Consider the following 14,409-nt stretch of genomic DNA (forward strand, 5'->3'; position numbering starts at 1 on the left):
ATGACCTTTTGTGTCTTGCCCTCCTTGTGCAAGGTGTCAATGGTTGTCTTTTGGACAGCTGTCAAGTCAGCAGTCTTCCCCATGATTGTGTAGCCTACAGAACTAGACTGAGAGACCATTTAAAGGCCTTTGCAGGTGTTTTTAGTTAATTAGCTGATTAGAGTGTGGCACCAGGTGTCTTCAATATTGAACCTTTTCACAATATTCTAATTTTCTGAGATACTGATTTTGGGGTTTTCATTAGTTGTCAGTTATAATCATCAAAATTAAAAGGAATGAACACTTGAAATATATCAGTCTGTGTGGAATGAATGTATACATTATACAAGTTTCACTTTTTGAATGGAATTACTGAAATAAATCAACTTTTTGATGATATTCTAATTATATGACCAGCACCTGTATATAAGACATATACAGACAAAGGAAGGCTGTACTTGGAAGAGCCTTGTCAACACATTTTTGATGGGTTGAATATGTAAACTTGACAGTGTTGTCTGCTCCTTATCCAGAGTAATAGACCTTTTGTCACAGTTGTAAATAATAAAATGAATGAAGCTTGAATTCCATTTAGCTGCTTCATTTTCAGTGTCCTGGGGCCAGTTTTTTGTAAAGATATTTTAGACTGGTCTGTTGTGTTAGCTCAGTCTTAATTTTACTCTTAGATTGTTGTAATGCAAGTAAGACTGCTTCACAAAAATACAGACTTAAAAGTTAGCTATCCTACCACTAGGCTAATACACTATGTTTTCATGGTACACTTCAAGGCTAGTGGTCAGTAAATTATCAGACTAAAGCCTTTTTCCCACCACTGGTATCCACTCAATTCGCCTCGGGCTCTATTTTCCATTGCAAATAGTACCCCTCAATGTAGCACACAACTGCCACGACGTCATGTTCAACACGACACACACCTGTCTCTTGATTTAAGTTAAAACAGTTTAACATTACTCAGAATGTAAAGACAGAGAAGTGGTTTCCTCTGCTGTTGTCGCTGGAGTTGTCTGCTGCGTTGGCTGCAGCAGTCTGTGTGACTGTGAGACCAGAGCAGTGTGCGAGCTTCCCCCGACGGTGGCTTGTTAGCTTCCCCCAGCGGCACTTGTGTAGCTCTTCAACTCTGAAAACATTCAAGCACATTTTTGATCCGCCAGGTGATAGGAAAAAAAGTACCAGGTAGCAGATACAACTTCTCCCCAATGGAAAACGAGTAGAGTCGAGTCGAGCTGGTACCATGCAGTGGAAAAGGGGCGTAAGTGTTGGATTTTTCCAGAGGACATATTCACACATAGGCGTGAAGGGAGCTAAACTAATGTGACAGCCATGTTTAAGTTTAAAAAACAAGTCTTAATTTACAAAGAATTCAAGGCCAATGAATCATACTTAAGATAGTCAAGCTTTGTGCCACAAATGAATTTTTAAGTTTGACTACTCAGATCTACACCATCCAAGTGTACCTTTGTGAAAGCGGCCCCTGATACTGTGCAAACTATCACATCTTTCTAAATACAACAACCCTGCAGTAAATATGAAGTTGTAATAGTAGTATTTGTAGTGGTAATTATATTATGGCACTCTTAAACATGGCCAGAGGTTGTTCTGAGTGAGGACTTAAAAAAGATTTTTAAAGGAGAGTTTGAAGAAAAACTTCTGTTGAAGAATCCAGTTTCTTCAGTTAAACCTCGACTAATTGACCCCTGCACAATACCAGCTGTTGGTGATCTTGTTATGTGATGTTGGACCAACAGCTGGTTCTCCTCCTTAATGGAATCCAATACAGCAGCTGGTGAGGTAGTCTTATTGGCCTAATTTCAGCTGTCTTTGTTTGGTAAAAGCTTTGAAATACTACACTTGGACTCAATATTCCTTTTACCATTTAGATTCTGCGATACAAGCACATAAACTGGGCCTTGTTTCCATGTACTGTGCTCATTACCACACAGAAAATCTCAGACTTCATGAAGACAAACTTCAATCACTATTAGAAAATCAGTAACAGAAGTTTGTAAACAAACAGCTTATATTTTCCAAGATAGTAAAGTTTTTCACAAAACCTTGCATATTTGGTGCTTTTAGAACTTCTAAAATAAAGTGCTGTAGCTTAAACATACGTTTCAAAAGATGGACCCACAGGTGTATTTAAAATAATTCAGGTATAGCCAGTTGTGACCACCATATTACAAGAAACAGATTCTTACGCCTACGTTTCCATGTTTTCCTCCATTTGTGTTAAAACTGTCCATTTCTGTCTTTCAGAGAGAAGAGGCTCACAATTCTCCACCTCTGAGCACAGACAACTGAATCCCCTGGTTACTTCTTACATGATTCTGTTTGGATGTTTCCACAGTTGACTTAAAAAAAGAAAAAGAAACAAAAAAAAAACTGCAGTAAAGATAAAAGTATTTTGCCAGAATGGCAGAGCCTGTGATCCACACAAATCCTGTTTGGGGGCAAAGCTGACAGAGCAGAGAGAAGAGACGGTGCACAGCATAGAGTTAGGCGTTGTTTATTCCAAAATAGAAAGCTCTAAGGCAAACAGACAAGAGAAAAGTGAACAACGCTTCATAAAAAGCAAGACAGATGCAAGTGAGGAACCGAGAGCTCAGCGAGGGCCCACCCAGAGTCATTACACCATCAGGCTGCATGAAATGAATCATTTCAAGTCTCAACTTTACAAGAGGGATACAAACCAGATTACTGCAACTACTGACAACTGCTGTACAGTACAATAGAGATATTCAAACAAGAGGCACCCCAAATTGTGCAGTAATATCAATATATTGATAAAGAGATTTAACATATTTCACTACATGTGTAGTGGCAAGGGGACCAACAGAGGCTGCAGTTCTTAGTCCCAGTCCTTCAGGCAGGCAATGAACAAAGGAGTCCAACCTTCCAACTGCTCTTTGTTTTCAACGCAGTAGCATGTACATGTACATAAATAAAAGTTTAATGCGTGCAAAAAGTTGTTGATGGTGGATTTCATATCTCACTGTGGATACTGCCCTTCCAGGGGTGTCCACCTCGGACCCTTTTGATTGTGTGATTAGCATAGTGTTCTGGATTGTGCATTTCAGAAAGTGACGCCTACGCTACTACTGTAAAATGATTAAAAGACGTAATATATGGTATACACAATGAGAGTTAAACTGGAGCTGTATTTAAAAAAATCTGAGCACTGCAGTCAAGTTACTGTGTATGATCTCTTCAACTCTTCAGGTAACTGGGATGTTGCAGTGCACAAAGTAAAATTATTACCGATGCTTTACAGAACCGCACAAGGGTTCTGCAGTTTAGTGTCTTTTTGACCAATTTCACAGAGGGTCAGACTTTCGTTTTGTGCTTCTTGGCAAGAATTCTTTAGAAAAGAACACAGGTAAGGCCTTTTTAGTATTGTAAGTTTAAAACCAATTTAAATAGAAATTTTCACCAGCATTCAATTCCTTTTCTGTTTTTTAGAAAACTTCTAGGAACCCTGGAAAACAGGGTCACTAGCTTTAATTATGAATCTGTACATAAATATTCCTTACAAAACAGGAGAACACAAAAATGAAACAAAAAACACTCATTTTATATGTTTGTATATAAAAATAAGCATCTCCCCCCCCCGATCTCTCCACTTAAGATCTGCTCGGCCTGCAGAGGCCTCTGAGAGAGCGCCATGGAGTCAGTCATAAGAGTGCGTACACCTACTCAAAACACAAGCATGCAAAAAGTGAAGACAAACCCTTACAGATACAAATTTAAAGTGTTGGCATCCAAAATGAGAATTCAGCTAAGGACAGGGAAAAGGGGCTAAGAAAAAAAAATCAGAACTCAGTCAACATTTATTAACGGAGCACACAAACTTGCTTCAGTGTTTTTAACACTTCTTTTTTTCTTCTGTTTGTTTGATTTAATCTTTTTGAGCTTAAATATACAAAAAAGTGCACTCGCATACATCAACTAAATTATTAAAAAACAGTTTCTGAAATGAAACTCCTGATGTACACACACGCAGCATAAACGGCCGTTCAGCAGGGTGGAGGGATGGAAGAGTGCAGGACTGTTCCGTTATGTCCTGTAGCTTTGTGCTCTATGTAAACCTAATGTGTGTGTGTGTGTGTGTGTGTGTGTGTGTGTGTGTGTGTGTGTACGTACTGCGACTCCCTGTGTGTTTGAGAACACACATGTATTCTGTAGACCTATTTACACATATCTTGTGTGTATGTGTAAATCAGAGAGTGAGGGGTAGAGTCCTCTACTGCAATGAGTCGCTGTTGTCCAGGCCCAGCCCGGCCATGTCTGCGTCATCGTCCTCGTCTCCGCTGTCCCCTGACTCGTCTTCACTGTGGCCTCCCAGCATCACTTGCTGTACTGCCAGCGTGGCGCCATCTGACGTCAGGCTCTGCAGACCCTCCACATTCATCGTCACCATTGTACCTGAGAACAAGAGAAAATAATCATGGGTTAAAAGCCTATTACTAGTGCATGAAGTGAATATAGTAATATTTGTTCAGAGAGCACACTCGTTTACCCAGGGTATTTCAGGAACCCTGAAGTAAAATTCAATACCTTTTAAGACCTTTTTCAAGCCCTTTTCAACACATTTTAAGACTGCCTTTGAGCTGCAACCTGTTAGTCAGCAACACACCTTCAAAAGGGGCATTGTGGAATTTTTAAAAAGAATTTAAATATATTTATAACATTTTTATTGCCTATATCTGTCCAGGTGGAACCCCCCCCCCCAAAATTGAGGCATTCACCAACTTTCTCTTGCCTATATAGACCTTCTATTTTCTATGTGAAGGACTTGTCGGATTTCTTGTGAAAATCCATCGTCTTACATAGGCTATGACGTTTATGCGCACAACATTACTGCAAATCCTGTGAAACACAGTGTGATTTTGCGTTTTAGTTGGTTCAAACTAGATAATGTGAGCTTGCCTGCAAATGCTGACCAGTTGCTAACTACCTGACATAGAACTTATTTTCAGGCATAAATACGGAAAGGGTATACTGTTGCTTGCAATCTGAAACCTTACTGCTAGTCGCTAAAAACTACACATTGCACCTTTAACTTACATTTACAATAAATTGATTTTGAGAATTTTTTGTGAAAACTTAAATACATCATAATTGAAATAAGCCAGAAGGCAACAAAGCTCAAGAGAATAAACTAAGTAATAATAGTGTAGGCGGTTTAGCACAGACATTTGCGATAAACAGCTGCTGTCTGCATTCTAAAGCAGATTTAATAACTTTAGTAAAATACAACAAGATGAACATGTTGCTCTCAGGAGAAGGCAGCTAGAAGGATATTGGCACAATGGCATCCCAGCTCTGTCCACTACAGGGGCTCCATCCACAACCTGGAGGAGAAACTAGTTAAATGAGTGTATTAGTATAATATTATAACTTTATATTATATTTTATATATATTGTTAATATAGTAGTATAGTGATTATATGATGTTACTATATTCATTATAATAGTACAGTATATACCTTACCACTTATTATATTAATTCCAGTTACATGTTTCTTTTTGGGGTTGTTTTATATTCATTAACTTTGTGTAAGAAAAATGCTCTTTATTTACATTTATTCATTTAGCTGATGCTTTTATCCAAAGCAACTTAAAATTGCTATATATGTGTCAGAGGTCCCACACCTCTGGAGCAACAAGGGGTTGCCTTGCTCTCTCACACCAAAGGCATAGTCTTATCCATTGCGCCACCACCCCACTTGGTTAGCCTCTAACTTTAATTTTAAGCAGGCTACTAGCTTGTCAATAGTAATAACTATTTATGCAGAACGATGAGTTCAACATTTGGAAAGCTTGCTGTAGTAGATCAAACTTTTTTTTAAAGGCCCGCTCCATTCAGGCTGTGATCGATCTGTTCACGAAAACTGACACTGACAAACGCATTGGCTTTATGAAAAGTTGTGTTTCAATAAAAAGACACCAATTTAGCTAAGTAGCCAGCTAACTTTAGCCACACCCAAACGCTGCTTATGTTGTCACTGTTATCTGGCTTACCGCTTCACCTGCTGACGGCGCATCTTGCTCCAGTTTTTGAGTAACATGGCTGTTCAAGCGGCCACAGAGCTCAATGTAAAATACAACATCGTTTTGAACGATTAGCATTGGGGGGTCTGGTGTTACAGTCGGTTGTACTAGTAAATCAGTTTCCGGTTAGCTCGAATATATTTTTAGGGGCATATGACAGTGAAATGCTTGCATGGTAGATCCCTGCACCAAATGTTACACAGAAGAATCACCCAGCCTATCTCTTTGGTCAAAAAGGATTTTCACATTGAAAAAAAAAAAATATACAAAATTTAATACTTTGATTAAGACTTTTTAATACTTTTTAATGGCCTTAATTTTCGCAAAATTGATTTATTACTAGGGATGGGCACGTTAACGCGTTAAAGCATTAATTAATGCTAACAATTATTTTATCGCACGTTACAGGGGCTATATGTAGTTTTTCAATGAAATTACTTAATAAATCAAATTCATTGCCTTATTATCAATGGGCTCAAAACTCACTTAGAAATGAAGCAGATGCCCGTTTTCTGCCACTATTCTGCTAGAAATGTGAGGACACCGGGTCAGATTCAGCCCTGTGCATGCTCCAGAGCCTCTCTGACTACAGCAACAACACGGCAGTTAACGGCATGCAGTCTACTAACACCATAAAACAGTCGGCTCTCAGCAAAACACAGGCTCCATGTAAGGATACAAAACAACAGTAAAGGTTTATGTGCTGAACCCCATCAGACCAAACAGGTTCAGACGCAACCCATATTACTATCCTGTGTACCACTGGTATTATGTCAAAGTGTTGATTTAGCTTGCAAGAAAGGATATAACAGTAAAAAGCAAATGTGGAGCGATTTGTTAACTAGCCTATAGTGATGCAGACAGGGCAGCCAGCTAACACTAAAAGCTCGTACCTGCCGCTTTTTGCTTCGTAATGTTCAATTTAAATTTATTGTGGTTTTACCGATACTCAGGTACACAGCTTCTCCACCTCTCAGTCGCTGTAACTAACGTGACCCACATAATATACAACCCAGAGGAAGAGCCATCCACTAACGGAAAGGCAAGAGCAGTCACCCCAACTTGACCGCAACGCCAAAGATATGGTATGGCAGTCACAGCACATACTCAACCGTAGTGACAGTGGTCCGTCACAGGCTCCCATAGACATACATTCATTTTACATTTCCAGAACCACAAGTCCGATTCATACAAAATTTGGGTCAATTGCTCCCCATGGGCCCCTGATGACACCTGCAATTCGATGCAATTCGGCCAAAAGGTGGCCCTATTATCGAAGCTCTAAACCGTCACAATATCCCATTCATTTCAATGGGATTTTCAAACGCAGGACATTTTCATTATGTTTGCAATGGCCGATCAACACCAAACCTGGGGACCTTATCTGCCACGCCCTCCCAACGGGCTGTGTGAAATTTGGTGTCAATCAGCCTCTAGGTGGACCTACTAAACGTATATCAAATAACACTCCCATAGACATACATTCATTCTAAATCTCCCTTTCATTTCAAACTCTGGCCGTTTATTCCCCACGGGTCCCGTGAGCGGGGCGTCGGGTTGACTCGCATGCTCTCGAGGGAGGCGGCTTGCGCCGGGAGGCTTGGACCCCACTGACAACTGCTTGCAGTTCTAGTTATTATTATTATTTTGAAAGTCCGTTTCTCACTGACTCTGAATACACATAGGCCTACAATCAAACCATGGGTCACAGGAGGGGTGGTAAGTTGCAAATCACCCACCCAAACAAGCAGCAGAGGGAGGCTTACATACCGCACCGCTTGTCACTAGCGCATTGTGCTCGACCACTTCACCTCACTCTACAGAGACGCTTGCTACTGAACATAGACTGTTTATGCAGCTCCCTGATAAAAGAAAAATGTTTCTGCTGATACCTGTTCAGAAAAACAAACAAACAAGAAAACTGGACTCTGATGGTAACTTGTTTTAACCATAGACTGTATAAAACAATGGACGTAGTGTCCGTTGATTTCTGAAGAGCCGTTTTGAAGCTCAAAATTGGCTGCGTTAGCAGAAGTAGCTTTTACTTGGTGCATGTCTGGTTGGAGGTTGGTAGCTTGTGGCTGCATAATTACCAGCTTATGCTGGAGGTAAGTTAACCTGAAACTATACAACACTTAAAGTAACTATTTCTCTGTTATTTAGGTTATACTACACAAGGTTTAAAATGCTTCAACATTTTTTAATAAATATATATCTGGTAATTCACCACACTAGAATCTGTGGAGAATAACGTTAATGTTACAGTGAATTAGCATTTATTGTTATGCCTACTTGACATTTGACAGCTGATTTTGCATTGTCTGTCTTCAAAAGACCACACAAAAACATAATGACTATTGTTATTGTCATCTATATATCTATATGGAAGTGTTGCTCCCTTGTTCCAGTTTCTCTCGAATATGTGACATAATAGTACTGTCCCCCAAACTGAGGATAACTTTTATCGTTAACTTTACACTTTACATTAACTACCTGCAACATTTATTACTCATTTATTTTCCGTCCATAGTCACAGTGTGGATCAGATGTCCCACCTGGTGCCAGACAGCTGGAGAGACCTGGAATGCATCCTCAGTGTGCTGGATGTCTGTATCTGATGGCATGGACTGACGTGGAAAGGCCTTCTCCACTTCTGTTCACTTTTACACTTAGTTTTAAATGTCCTACGTTTTTTATGCACATTTAAATTATATATAGAGATTAGGATTTACATTGCAACAAATTCTCCATATATTTGCACTAATTTTGTCTTTACTACTGACTGAAAATGTTAGATTTCAGATTCTGTCTGTCAATTCCAAGGACAAGTTAATGATACAACACAGATAAAATATCAAACATTAAAGCTGAAATATTGCTGAGGGACATCCGTCTGATCCAAGTTGAAAAGTGAAAATGCTCCCAAAAATGTTTCAAGGTTCACATGAAATGGTGAAAAGTAATTATGCAGTGTACTACTTCTGTGTTTGGAGGAGTATTTTCACTTTCTACCTTGTACTTTAAGTCAGTCCCAGAGCCTGAATAGTTTTTGAAGAGTGCCTTGTTTGCTGCTCTGATTTAAGTCTAGTTAAAACACAGAAGAATGTGTGCAAATCCAAACCAGCCTGTGGGTAAGTGCTGAAACAAAGAATGACCTGCACAGAGTAACAATGAATTCAACTAACTGGTATCATTAATTGTGATGATGCAAACTCTGAGGTCTCAGAGCTGATTGAATGCACCTGTGGTAAAAACAGATGAATCTCTTCAAATGTCAGATCACATTTCTAAACTCCGGAGAGCATTTTAGTGAAGACGGACAAAATCGGAGGACTTTAGAAATGATGAAGCAGACGCTCATGCTAGGCTCTCTGATTGGGTCTTATAAGTCATGCAAAGCAGAAACACGATGCTTACTGACAGAGTTCATGAGTTGGTATTTTTATTAAAATATTCTGTACCGTGCAAACACTTAGGCCTATCTGCCTACACTTTGCAAAGACTCCTAGTCTGTTTTACCGCTGCCACAGTCCCGTGTTACATTCAGTAACAGTCCCAGCTCGTTATTAGTGCATGCAAAAAAAAAATATTGTCTGATTCTTCTTCTGCATTTCTTTATTCTTTTGCCAAATCTTCTGTAACTACAGAATAGACCATCTGCTTCACGTTTACACCGGCAGGTGCATGCCCAGTGCACCTGAACGGCCAATAGATGTGCGTTTTCAGTCGTTTTAATGTAGACGGAGATCTACTCTGATACGCAGCTAAAGCGCTGCTGTGGACGGAGATCGTATTCGTTTTAATTCTCCAGAGTAGTGTGGATGGGGCCTTAAAGTCCTAAGCAGGGGAGTGAATCTTTTGCGGCCTTTCCGAAACTACACCCTCGCCACTTCCACTCTGACAGGGAGTGAACTCCGGTCGGAGTCACCCTCATAGCCAAATCCAGCTCCCTAACCCGCGTAGGGTTTAAATACAGCGACAACTTTCGGACAAACTACCCTCTCCCCACAGCGTTAATAGGATCTGAGGCTACCGCTGCACTCACTGCTATAATATGTGTATCAAATAAACAACAGTTGTATTAAGATTCAGGATTGATGTTTGATGGATTGAGGAAAAGTGTGTTTTTTACCATAACGAAACTGAAAGCATTTGTCATTCATTTTGTGGTTGTGTTTCTGTTGATTATTTCTTCAAGAACATGACTTTATATATTTATGAAAAATAAATACTATATTCTTTTATGAAAAGATTGATATTCTTTGTAAAGAAAAGCCTATATATTTGATCCTCTTAATCTTAGCCTATATGAAAAATGTTACATTCATAAATACAACATTTCAATATAAATCATACATTATATTGAAATATATAAAGACTTAGGCAAACTATTTTTCCTTAAAGCCTTTGTTGCTTGTTACATAGCCTAATCACCCTGTGTATCCCGCTGTGTCAATGTTCCATTCTTCTGTTTTCGTATAAGATGAATATGATTCAATAAAGACAACCTTTGTATTGTCTATCAGACAAGAGCATTTTTTTATTGAACACAATGTAACCTTTGGGCTACATTGTTAACCTGTGAATAGTGACGTGACATGCAATGTTAGTGTAGTTTCGAAATATCCGACATGTTAACCGGCAAAGTCACACAGAACACAAATTGAAAAAAAGGTCCCCCATCGTGCAGCAAAGCCAGCATCGGTGCTGATTCGGCATTGGAGGGTTTAACAACTCACTACCACTCCGTCCTCATTGGTTTCGGATGGCACTCAATGTGGTAGACCCTTCGCATGAACGCGCAAACAGAGTGGAAGTAGGTAGGGAGAGGGAGTAGCAAGCAGTTTCGGAAAGGCCCTTGGTCTACCTGAGTACTCCCTCCACCGCTGCCCCTCTCTGTCTATCAGCATAAACACTTGATACTTACTGTATATTATAAAGTTAGGTTAGCACAGCTACAGCCTGTCTCTGCTGTCATCCCCTTTAGGGCAGGAGGCTTGTTAGTAACCTGTGAATAACCTGTGTGCGTGTGTATGACGCAGATTCGGTGGTTTATTGTGGGAAGCGAGTCTTTCCCGGTGTGAGAGAAGAACCAGCAGTCACAGAAAAGTGTAGCTGTAAGGGGAGTTAAGCTTCAGTCACCCGTAATGTGGCTGTTTAAGCATTATAGCTACTGAAAGTGTTTGTGTTTGCAGTCACTGAAGAGACATAAAAAGTCTGTGTTCATGTTACTGCAGTGTACTCCTGGGTTCTGTACTGCATATAAACTACCTGTGTAAACACTGAGCTAGCTAGATAACCATAGAGACGGTGACAGCGAGGATCAATCAAAAAACTGCAATACAATTACTGATGTCAAATGTTCCATGCTGTCACCAGTGTGCAGAGTCGATGAGATTTTAGTGACGTAGGCGTATGTATTTCAGCAACCTGTCAATTTATTTAATTTGCCAATGTAGTTTATTACTTACGAGTGACAATTTTGGACCCTGTCAAAGAGAGTTCTGACTGAAATTGTGGGCAGACTTATACCTAGGGTTGTGCAATATGACGAAATATATCGTTTGACGATAGAAAAACATCTATCGTTTACATTTATGCTCTATCGTTTATTTTGTTGTGTCACAAATCCACACTTTACCGTAGTATTTCCACGAGGGGACAGCCTCTTGCACCGCGGAAGTTAGTTTTTAGTTGAAGATTTGAAATATGTCTGTCGAACATCCAATGTAACACTAGTTTCCAACTTACCGACCCTCCTTGTCCTTTACTACTGCAGAAATACTCATTCCTACCTTAATCACTTCCAGACTCAACTACTGCAACAGCATCCTCTAAGGTTCCGCTAACAAAATCATCAATAAACTTCAATACATCCAGAACTCCGCTGCCCGCATGCTCACTTCCTACCATCACAGAGATCACATCAACCCCGTCCTTCACAACCTCCACTGGCTCCCGGTTAAACACAGGATCCACTTGAAACTTCAACTCATCAACCACAAAGCCTTAAACAATCCTAACAATCCTGGCCCCTCCCTTCCTCTTTAACCTCCTCCCGTCGCCTCAGGTCTGTGGAAGCAAGAACATTAAAAACCATCAGCGCCAGACCTGGGGTGACAGGGGCTTTTCCAATGCTGCACCCTCCCTCGCCACATCCAACAGGATCCAACACAATGCCATCTTTCAAACAGGCCCTCAAAAGCCACCTTTTCAAGACTGCATTCCCCAGTTAACTTTCCACAACCACTCTCTCCCCTGCTCTTCTTTTTAACCAATTACTTTCACCTTACCCTCTGTAGAGCACATTTGAGTACTTAGAAAAGTGCTATATAAATCTAATTTATTATTTGCATTTGCGGTCCATTCTTCCACACCTGTCATCATGAGCTCATGATCATTCTTTCTTATGTTAATTGAATATATTGTTTTCTACACAAATAATATATGAACAGCTGTAAATGAAACTATTGGTATTATAGGTTAACACTTTTCATATGTCAGTAAAAAAGTAAAAATGAAAAGCTGATGTTAAATATTTGTTTTATCTGGACATTTCTTTAAGAAATTAAGAAGTTACTCTATTATGAAAACCAAAGAATCATCTGTACACTGAATAGTTTTAAAGCTCTGTAAGACAAGTTGTGGGCACAGGTATTAGGACGCTTACATTGTAGAGATGCAGCTATTTACCACAGGTGCATTCATCAGCTCTGAGACAGAGTTTGCATCGTCACAATTACCGCCAAGTTGGATTCATTATTATTCTGTGCAGGTCAGTCTTTGTTTCATCACTTACCCACAGGCTGGTTTGGATGTGTGCACATTCTTCTGTGTATAAACTAGACTTAGAGCAACAAACAAGGCACTCTTCAAAAACTATTCAGGCTCTGGTACCAAGTGTAAGACTCCTTATTTATCTTACAGTATAAGGTAGAAAGTGAAAATACTCCTGCACACACAGAAGTACACTGCATAATTATTTTTCAACATTTCATGTGAACCATGAAACATTTTTGGGAACATCTTCACTTTTCAACTTGGATCAGACGGATGTCCCTCAGCAATATTTTAGCTTTAATGTTTGATATTTTATCTGTGTTGTATCATTAACTTGTCCTTGGAATTGACAGACAGAATCTGAAATCTAACATTTTCAGTCAGTAGTAAAGACAAAATTAGTGCAAATATATGGAGAATTTATTGCAATGTGAACCATAATTTATATATTTTAAATGTGCATAAAAAACACCTATGGACAACATTTAAAACTAAATGTAAAAGTGAACAGAAGGGGAGAAGGACTCTCCACGTCAGTTTATGCCATCAGATCCAGACGTCCAGCACACTGAGGATGCATTCCAGGTCTCTCCAGCTGTCTGGCACCAGGTGGGACATCTGTTCCACACTGAGTATGGAAGGAAAATAAAGGAGTAATAAATGTTGCAGGTAGTTCATGTAATGTATAAAGTTAACGATAAAAGATACCTCAGTTTGGGTGACAGTACTATTATGTCACATATTTGAGAAAATAGAACAAGGGAGCAACACTTCGATATATAGATGACAGCCAATAACAATAGTCAACAATATGTATTTGTGTTGTCCTTTGAAAGACAGAAAATGTAAAATCAGCTGTGAAATGTCTAGTAGCCATAACAATAAATGGTGATTCATGGTAACGTTAACATTAGTCTCCATATAATCTAGTGTGGCAAATTACCACACACACACACACATATATTAAAAAATGTTGAACCCTTTTAAGCCTTGTGTAGTATAACCTAAATAACAGAGAAATAGTTACTTGTTAATTTAAGTGTTGTATAGTTTCAGGTCAACTTACCTCCAGTAACGTTATAAGCTGGTAACGATGCTGCCACAGGCGACCAAACGCCAACCAGACAAACCCCAGGTAACGCAAAGGAGCATATAGCATTAGCTCCTTAGCCTGAGTTAAACCAGGTGGGCAGGATTTCAGCAACCAATCACCTCAGCTCCACCAAAGACCCGCTTCTTTGCCTGTTTTTGTTTATCCAGGAGTGACGCACGGTGACGCACTGCCAAGATGGCAACGGCCAGCTCCGCCGAACGGCCAACAGGAGACGTCACAAACACTACTTCCATTGTTTTATACAGTCTATGTGCAACACCCGTGCTGTCTGCACAGCATCTTGATATGCCACACCTGTGAGGTGGATGAATTATCTCGGCAAAGGAGAAGTGCTCACTATTTGGGAGACATAGGCTTATTGTGTATATAGATAAAGTCTTAGATCTTTGATTTCAGCTCATGATGAATGGGGCCAAAAACAAAAGTGTTTTGTTTATAATTTTGTTCAGTGTATGTCAGAGGTCACT

Source organism: Micropterus dolomieu, linkage group LG07 (assembly GCF_021292245.1).
Source record: "Micropterus dolomieu isolate WLL.071019.BEF.003 ecotype Adirondacks linkage group LG07, ASM2129224v1, whole genome shotgun sequence".
Classification (NCBI taxonomy): Eukaryota; Metazoa; Chordata; class Actinopteri; order Centrarchiformes; family Centrarchidae; genus Micropterus; species Micropterus dolomieu.